Source organism: Ipomoea triloba, chromosome 15 (genome assembly GCF_003576645.1).
Source record: "Ipomoea triloba cultivar NCNSP0323 chromosome 15, ASM357664v1".
Classification (NCBI taxonomy): domain Eukaryota; kingdom Viridiplantae; phylum Streptophyta; class Magnoliopsida; order Solanales; family Convolvulaceae; genus Ipomoea; species Ipomoea triloba.
Window position 1 is genome coordinate 17,881,175 of NC_044930.1, and position 10,142 is coordinate 17,891,316.

Genomic DNA, 10,142 nt, shown 5'->3' on the forward strand with positions numbered 1-10,142 from the left:
CTGATGAGGGATTTTCTTATTGGGCCAGGTCTGGCCCAAACCCGGCCATACCTGGATTCCTTTTATTAATTTTTTTTTTCTGGGCCTGTTTGGTTTTGGGCTCCCTTCAGGTTTTATTTATTTATTTATTTTATTATAAAATATACCTTCATCACATTTGGACTTCTTCAATTAAGTTATCCAATTGAATTTTGCCTATAGTTAATATTTATTATTCAATTCTGAACAGATTATTAAGTTTTAAATTTGTTTGAATTTAATTTTAATATTGAATATTCAGTTTAAATTGTATTAAGTGTCACAATTTGAATGTATAATTGAAGTCAATATTGAAATTATTATTCAATTTTCAACAAATTATTAAGTTTTAAATTTGTTTGAATTTTTAATTTTAATATTGAATATTCAGTTTAAATTGTATTCAGTATTACAATTTAAATATTTAATTGTGGAGCATGAGTTCGTAATATGCATAATCTGAGCATGCTATATATATATATATGTTTTTATTGCACTAATTATATTACTTGATTGTTATAATTATGCCTTTAGAAAAACATGTTCTTTAAGACTGAATTTAGAGCCTTTTAGGACTGAATTAATTGCTTATTATGCATGATTTAGTGTCTTTTAGGTGAATTTAGTGTCTTTTAAGAATAGATTAGGCATATTCTTACTCTTTCAGTCAATACTCCATTCGTACTTCTTTTTGAGGATTTCAAAGCACATAAAGTACATAAAAATCTTCATAGTACTACCCTATTTAAAGCGTTATCCTTACTTCAAATATGAAAACACATGATTTAGGGAAGTTTCTTGGGGAGGAATACTAGTTCCCTAGCCCTGGCTTACACGCCTTGCTGGCTCAAATCGCCATATTGCTACTAGTCCCCTTGCGACCTACTCTGTCTAAGGAGTTGGTTTTTAATGGAGCCTTAGCACCAACCAACTTTCCTGGGAGTATACCTAGGGATTGTCTATCATGCTTTGGTTTAATTTGTTTAATTAGACTTTAAATACACTTGTCATTGTGATTATGTTCAGTTTTGGTCGATTAAAGAATAGCCAAAGCATCTTTAATTTACTGAAATTACATATTAAGGATTAATACACATAAAGTTTAGGCAAGAAACCTTATAGTTAACTCTGCGTTATATGACGAAATTTAGCCTACAGGCAATTTTGTTATATTTGTAGGGTTAATTAGGATAAAATACTAAACTATGATCATAATTTGTCTACAGAGATTATGTATCGGCATATAGTTTGGTAGTTTTGTCATTAAAGGTGGATAAACCTTACCCAAATCGTACCCATTTCGTTTTTACCATTCAGTTTCGGTAGTATTATGTCTTCAGTTACTCTCTTTCTTTAATGTGCCTCGAAAATCCTAACCAAGCCTTCAGTTAATCGCTGATTTGGACTAGTCACACATTTTATCTTCACACATATGGAAACATTAAGAAGGTATATTACCATAATTTGGTTGTCATTGTTACATATTAATGATGGTTATAATGTTGCTTATTACCATCAAATATTTTAATTAATGAAACCATTAATATTAATATGGTATTCAGTTATAAATCCTGAATTGTTTCCAATTAAGTTCATGTGACAATGTTCCAAGTCAAGAAAATATTTTGGTCATTATTATTTTCTTGGTATTTTTCGGACTTCAAATTTTATTGAGTTTCAAAATTATATCCGAAAATGTCTCTACAATTAGCGGTTTTAACTATTGTTTTTCCATATTCAGTCTCATATTTAATGTGATAATATTATTATGGCTATTTATTGCTTTTGGATTATTTGCAATCTTGCCATAATGATAATAATATTATTAATTGGGTTATGGAGAGTGATTTTGAATCAATTTAGTAATTTTTGGAAAACATATTTGCTAAGCAATTGTCTATTGCAACTATTTCCATAATTCTTTAAGTTATTTGAATTATGAATTTAGTAAGTTAGGCCCATATTTGATTAAGTATGAATAAATAATATTTAGTGTAAATTCACACATTCTAGTCGGTTCATCCTTTTCAGTTAGTTTGATGCATACAATCACATTAAGTACATAATATTAAGTTTAATTATGCAATTAAGTTTGTGAGATTTTGATTTACAAATGACAATATATACTTTTGGTTAGATATTGTTGGAATTTGTAAATTCGGTCAATTTCTCATAAATTTAGTGTGATGCATTAAAACATTTTTTAATGGGCTTAATGTTTGAAAATTTCAAAGTATATATTTATCACTTCATTATTCAAAATTTTGGGTCTCTTTTGGTTTGGACTCATTAGAATTTGAATATTAAGTTTATACTTTGGAAGCTCATATTAAAATTGTCTTTAAGTTATGCAATTTGTTTAGAATATATGAGTTAAATGCCTAATTTTGTGCATATTAATTTGTCCAGCGCATAATATTTTATTTTAAATTATGCAATATATTTTTATTCCTTTAGCAATGCATAAATTTAGGATGGAATTATATTAATTCCTAATTAAGTTGGACTTATGCATAAACTTTGGTTACGGTAGTGCTTGAACTTAGCACATTTGGACCGTTAATTTAGTTCACCATTTTATTTTAGGCTTTAATCATAGGTGAACTATTAAATTTTGAATTATACCCTACAGTTCAGTTTATACCCCAAACAGTTATACATTATGTATATATAAATTGGGGAGACATACTAGTTTTATGGCCATGACTTAAGAACATCTTGGGCCACTAGTCTCCTTAATAAGTTGGTCTTTAGTGAAGTTTTATTTTACAAACTTTCATGGGGTATATATACTTTTGAAATTTCCCATCATGATTTGGTATAATTTGTCAAAATTTTAAGTATTCCTTGCCAATGTGATTTGATTTCGGTTCATTAAAGAATAACCATAGCATCTTTAATTTACTGAAGTCTCAAGTTTTTAATCTTGGTTGATTAAGGCGTAGCCACAACATATTCAACTACCTAAGATTATTAAGTTTTGATATTATAATTTTAATTTGGTTGGGAGTAGCCACAACATCCTTAATCAGATTACATTATACATATCTTTATCTTAATCACATAAAGATTACGTAAGGATTTGATAAATGTCTAGTGATCCTATAATCTTAATTGTTTTAGGGAGTAGCCACAACATCCTTTAATCAATTAAAATTATATATTAAGCGGTTTATTTTGATTACATAAAGTTTTAGGACATATTGTTTGTGATTAATTATATGTAATATGATGAAATTTCGCCCACAGGCAATTTCGTTATATTTGTATAGTTAATTAGGGTGAAATACTGGACTACGATCATAATTTAGCCCACAGGCAATTATGTATCGGAATGTATGTAGTTTAGTAGTTTTATCAGTGATTTGTATCACGAAGTCAATTCATGATGCAAACTTTGGGTCATATTTCTTGAATTGCCCATGGGGGTTAAGGAAAAGAAAATTGATTTCTTTAAGATGTTTTATCATAATTGTTGTCATGAATCTTATTGGATTAAAACTTTAGCCTACAGACAAGTTTTATGTCACTTGATTCTTAAACTCATTTGACAATTGTTTCATCATAAATAAATTTTTTCAGTTGGATCTAATTGAATTGAAACTTTAGCCCACAGGCAAGTTTTATGTTTCTAGATTCTTCTAGCTATTTAGTAAATTGAGATAAAAACATTATCATAAGGGTTTTCTTAATTGGATTTAAATAGGATTAAAACTTTAGCCCACGAGCAAGTTTTATGTCTCTAAAACAACCCGTAAGATAATAATTTTATCACAATTGCTTAGAATTTTTTAATTTAGTTCAATTATAATTCTAAGTTTCATGGTTTGCATTGGCAAAACATGTATTTAGTTACTTCCCAAAATTTAGCCACTCTTGTTAATTAATCCACGAGACTTACTTGACTATTTGGACTAACTATAGTAAGTTACGTGATATGATATACTTATTTTTTTGGTTTCCAAAGAACAAAATGTATCTTTCGAGCCAAATTCCAACTTGGTTTTGGAAGGTGTATTTTGTTTCTTTTAGTATGTCCAACTATGGTGGAGAATTATATCTTCATTATTTAGTTGGACTTTAATTGGAATCAAATATTGATTATTTAGTATGCCCAACTAATGGTGGGGAATTGTATCTTCATTTATTAGTTGGTCAAATCAATTATGAACGCGTATATCATTAATTATGCTGAAGAATAGTGGGAGTGATCATTTAGAAAAGATCATTAAGATGCTCCACTAAAGATTATGAATTTAAGTATTGTTTACGTACATCCCAATACAAATTGGGTTGTATGTCAAACACTAAGTCCATACTATTCCACAAGTATTAAATCTTGTATTTGTTCGTATAAATTCATAAGTTCAAATCATGGAACATTTGGTTGTTCAACATATTTATGAAAATGTTGTAACAAATATTAATGAGTTTATTAGAACAAAATCATCTTGTGGTGCACTGTTATTCTTTAGCTTTAATAGAGTCTTAGTTTCTTCAAAATTGTTCCTGGGCCATTTTTTGTTTGTAAGGCTCAAAACAATTTTGTGAGACATAAAAGTAAGACTCATAATGTTTCAGTTCATTTTTTAAAGTGGACCTTGAGATTATTTGGGAAGTTATGGTGTATGTTAAGATTCCAAATTTATGGACTTAAAGTTTTGGTTCATTATCTAAGTTATTGGAATGCTTCTGTGACTTAACTATCTTTTGGCTATTTCAATGAGTGGGAGTGACAGACGTGTCAACTCCGAGCTCTTAGCTGTTAGAGGTAGTGTTTAAGTTCAGTTATAAAGAAGTCATGGAATACAGTTAGCATTATGCTAACATTAAGAGATATCTACTTAAGGCATGCTTTTAAGGATTTCAGAGATCATACAGTTTTTTGGATGGTTTCTTCTCTTCAGTGTGCACATAATATATTTTGAGAAACATCCCTTAAGTTACTGAGAATAAACATTGAGTTTGTTCATGAGGAGTCTAAGTTGGAGAATTAAAATTCATGTGACCATAATGGATACTACTCTTATTTGTAAATAGAGGACATATCATTATGTTTCGTGTGTTTTGTTCTTTGATGAGAGTTGTGCTAATACTTGCACCAAGTGGGAGAATGTGAGATTTTCCCTAAATAATATATATCACATATTATATATTAAGACCTTAATTTAAGTGGTGCAAGTTAATTAGGCTTATTAAGAAGTTTAGTTGGATTAAATAACTAAGAGTTGTTATCCAATCAGACTCTGTGCCTATATAAACCTGGATTGATGGGATATAGGATTATTCATTATATAGCACATACAGTCACGGTACTCATACTGCTCAGTAGACACCAATACACCATCTAGGGTTCTGAGTCAAGTATGAGGCAAATATGGCTGACGGTCTACCGTTCAAGAGATGTGTTTTGCTTCCGCTACTACAAACAATCAGTGCATTTGATTAAGAGCTAGAGGTTAGTACGATCCTGCTTATTGCATTATGTGATAAATTAAGTCTAACAGAAAAGTCATCAAAGTTCGTCGCTGTTCCGCTGCCACCAACGACAAGGGGAAAAGGAGGTATAAAGAGAGAGAGGGAGACAGAGAGAGTGAGAGAAGGCAGCTGGGGAGGCTGAAAATGGAAACACAACGTTTATATATCTAGGGTTCATTTAGGGTAAGGATTGCAAGTTTAGCTCATATTCTCGCTTGTGGTGCTTGGCGTGGGCAACGTGCATGACCTCCAATTCGGATAAAATGACCTTCTGGTGGTAACGGAGGGTGAGTTTGGAAATCAAGGCCTACGCAGAAGGGAAAGAGAGTAAGCAAAGAAATAACTAAGTATAAGAACGCAGGCAGTTTGTAACACCCCCATTTCCATATCCAAAATTCTTACAATATCTCTATTAAAATCATTAATAATTAATAATATTGCGGAAGCTCAAACATCTAAACAAAAGAAAATGGGTGTTACCGCCACGCTCAGGTATTTCTCTATACCCAAACGCTAAGGCTATGGTTTACAACTTACAAAGATATCTCCAGGCTAATACTAATACAACAAATCAAATACACCCGTATCTCCAGGCTAATACTAATACAACAAATCAAATACACCCGTCTAAAAACAACTTCTAGATTTTCTATAAAAATGAAACTTTAACCAACTATCTAAGAAGTGGCGAATCGCTCTCATAATCCATGCTCATGCATCTAAGAAGTGGCGAATCGCTCTCATAATCCATGCTCATGCAGATGCACCTGAAATATAGTCAAAGAGTATCCAAAGTTAGCACAAAGCTAAGTAAGATTTAATTCAACCCGTAAAATAACTACTTACACATAACACATAGGAGCACAACTTGTAGATAATAATTTGTATAAATGTTTACATTAAAACTATTAGAACATATATATGCAAATAAGCAATACTCACAATATTCTAAGGATTCACAGTTCTCCAAAAATACTGAAAACTTCCAAAACTCATAATTTCTCAAAAATACTCCTAATTCATAATTTCCAAATCAATATCTCTCACAATAGAAATTTTAGGAACATTTCGAAAGTAATATATCTTTCAAAGTCATTGTTAATATACACATGTACATATATATGGAGGAACACCAATCTCAATACAATGGGCAGGGTCTTGTTTCATCAAGCCCTAGTGAACAATAATCTCTCTATTGAACACTACACAAAATCCCATTCAATCTCAAATAATGGGCAGGGTCTTGTTTCATCAAGCCCTAGTGAACAATAATCTCTCTATTGAACACTACACAAAATCCCATTCAATCTCAAATAATGGGCAGCGTCTTAATTAATAAGCCCTAGTGAACAGTAATCACTCTACTGAACACTACACAAAAATCCCATTTAAGTGGAACAGAACTAATACCTTAAGTGTGCACACCCCCAATGGGTTTCCAAATCCAATGGGTAGTAACTAGTCCTAGTAGTCATGATACGTTTCTAATGACTACTACTCAACAGGGTAAATACCCTAGTGGTAGACTCCGCTAACCACTCCTCAAAATAACAAAACTAAAAGTCATATGGAGACATGATACGTTTCTATGCTCATTATACAACCAACTGGGTCTTAACCCAAGTATCCAGAATCTCATAACAGGAGACTACACATCTTATAATTCATTAAGGGCATCACAACCCAACCAAACCTTTTATCCTCCATCTTTATAAAAATAAAGATAACAATATTTCTCATATGTTCCATCTTTATAAAAATAAAGATAACAATATTTCTCATATGTCACTCCTTTATAAAAATAAAGATAACAATATTTCTCATATGTCACTCCAAGATGAAAATAAAGATAACAATATTTCTCATATGTCACTCCAAGATGGTAATAAAGATAACAATATTTCTCATATGTCACTCCAAGATGGTAGATTTTCTAACAATATTTCTCATATGTCACTCCAAGATGGTAGATTTTCAAAATTCAATCACAAGCTTTGTAGTCAACTAAAACATAGACTACTAATAACATTCACTTGAATTTCATATACAAATGTATGTATTTTCTAAAAAATATTCACATGTCTCCCATCAACATAATATTCCAACCTCTGTAACCAACACATATGCACATAATCTTGTTGGTCCCAAGGGGATGGGGTACAAGTCTAGAGGGGGGGGGGGGGGAATAGACTTGTATAAGATTTTGCAAATCTTTTCGACCTCTCGTGTGTATTGAACTTAGGATGTTTAGGTTCGATACCTCACGAGGTGAAGACAAAGTTTTATGCGCAGCGGAAATGTTATCCCCTTTTAGTTAGCACGAGTTTGGGTTAGTTCGAGAGGTGTGATTATATGTAGTGCAATCGAGAAGTTAGCGAGAGATAAAAACAGAAAGTAAATGCAAGAGAGATTTTTAAGTGGTTCGGCCAACCCGCCTACTTCCACTCTTCTTCCAGAAACTCCCTGGAAGGATTGCACTAAAAACTTCCCTTTCTAGTACAATAACGAGCGCTTGAGCTTTGATCACCAAGCCCGCCTCAAGCCTCAGGTTTTTCGCCCCGCTTCCAGTTACTCCACCTCTCGAGCACTTGACCTTTGATCACCAAGCCCGCGTCAAGCCTCAGGTTTCTTTCGCTCGGACAGCAGCCAGGTTACTCCGCCTCTCCTCAGGTTTTTCTCCCCGCTTCCAGTTACTCCACCTCTCGAGCACTTGACCTTTGATCACCAAGCCCGCGTCAAGCCTCAGGTTTCTTTCGCTCGGACAGCAGCCAGGTTACTCCGCCTCGCCTCAGGTTTTTCTCCCCGCTTCCAGTTACTCCACCTCTCGAGCACTTGACCTTTGATCACCAAGCCCGCGTCAAGCCTCAGGTTTCTTTCGCTCGGACAGCAGCCAGGTTACTCCGCCTCTCCTCAGGTTTTTCTCCCCGCTTCCAGTTACTCCACCTCTCGAGCACTTGACCTTTGATCACCAAGCCCGCGTCAAGCCTCAGGTTTCTTTCGCTCGGACAGCAGCCAGGATACTCCACCTCCCTTGCTTAATCCAAAGCAAGACGTTGTTGATAGTCACAGTTGAATGTAACAATCTCCAATCTGACCACAAGCTATCGTTGAATCAACTTTGATGTAGAGCAGCTTTGGTCACCTTCTGGATGTATGACAGTTTAGCTTTGTAACTCTCTTCGAACACTAAGATGTGTTCTCTCGCTGTATTGAATATCAGGATGATATTCCAAGTTAAGCACTTTGCACTGGAACGTTTTTATCAGACACCTCTTGTTAACCTCTTGACCTCTTTCACAACCCCTTTTTCTTCTGTGTCTTTACGTCCTTATATATGAGAGTAGAAGAATAGTTCCGTTGGAGGGAAAACTATTCCGTTTGAAATTGGTCTCCCACGCCGAACATGGGTCTTTGCACAATTTCAGCATTTTTCATGGAGTAGTGGTCTTGTAACTTGAGCCTTTTGTTTTGTAGTGAATATTCCATATTCCACTTTCTTGAGTTCATGCTTCACTTGCTTCTTTTGGATAAAGTTACTCTTTTTATGTTCCCATCATTCCTTGTTTGGGGAATCTGACCACTTCAGGATTGGTGCACTTCTTGACCGTTTGTGGTGGAGGTCTGACGTGTCATCCACTTCCGTCCATTTTGAAACCTCCCGCTCAGCACCTCTTCAATATTTTATCTCCATGATATTCTTCTTCTCCAAACTTAGAGTATTTTATCTGCACATGTTGACTAACATTCAGCCTCTTGGAGAAGTGCCGGTTTATCCGAGACCATAGAAGATGTCTCGACCACTTGATGTTTCAATCCATGTATCGAGAGGTCTATCTCTCGAATATTCTTTACGTCTCGAACTCGATAGGTATATCGAGAGGTCCTTACCTCTCGAACTTGGCTTGTGTCTCGAGACTTAGTTGATGTCTCGTAGACCCTTATTCCTCCAGAGTTGTCTCGTGCCTGCTTCTGATCTATCTGTTTGCTTACAACACGAAAACTTCTAAGTTGTTCAAACAAGTTTACCTTAAGCTTAAATATTTCCCGAGTTGAGCTCAAATTACCCGGTTGTATTTTCGCTCTTAGTTTACTTATCGAACTTACATTGTTTTGCCTATGTATCGAGACTTGGGGATTCTTACTTAACAGTTGGTATCATCAAAACCTATTACATGATGTTCCTAACAATTTCCCCCTTTTTGATGATGCCAACACTTATACTTACTTATATGGCTGATTTGAAAAAGAAAAAGCATTGATTTTATTTTCAGCGCATATGGTAAGTTTGACAACAATTCTACTAAACATGAATAAGTAAACTCACGCAACACCCCCAGCAGAAGATATATGTATTAAGATTAAGGGAATGTTTACATAACAGAGTTTAGTGGAAAAGATTCAAAGAAATAAGACCAAGAACAACATAAGTATCAATACATTGAAATAAGATGGAGTTTGGACCACGAGAGCTTACTTCTTGTTGCCTTTCCTTTTCTTGTTAATGGCTTCTCGTGTCTTGATGGGGTCTTTCGGATTTACCAGGCTTAAGTATTCATCTGTGACATCTAGATGCCTGTAGTTCCTGTAGGCTTCCCCCACGAACTCACCATCAATTACTCCATCTTTCCACCAAGCAATACATTCTT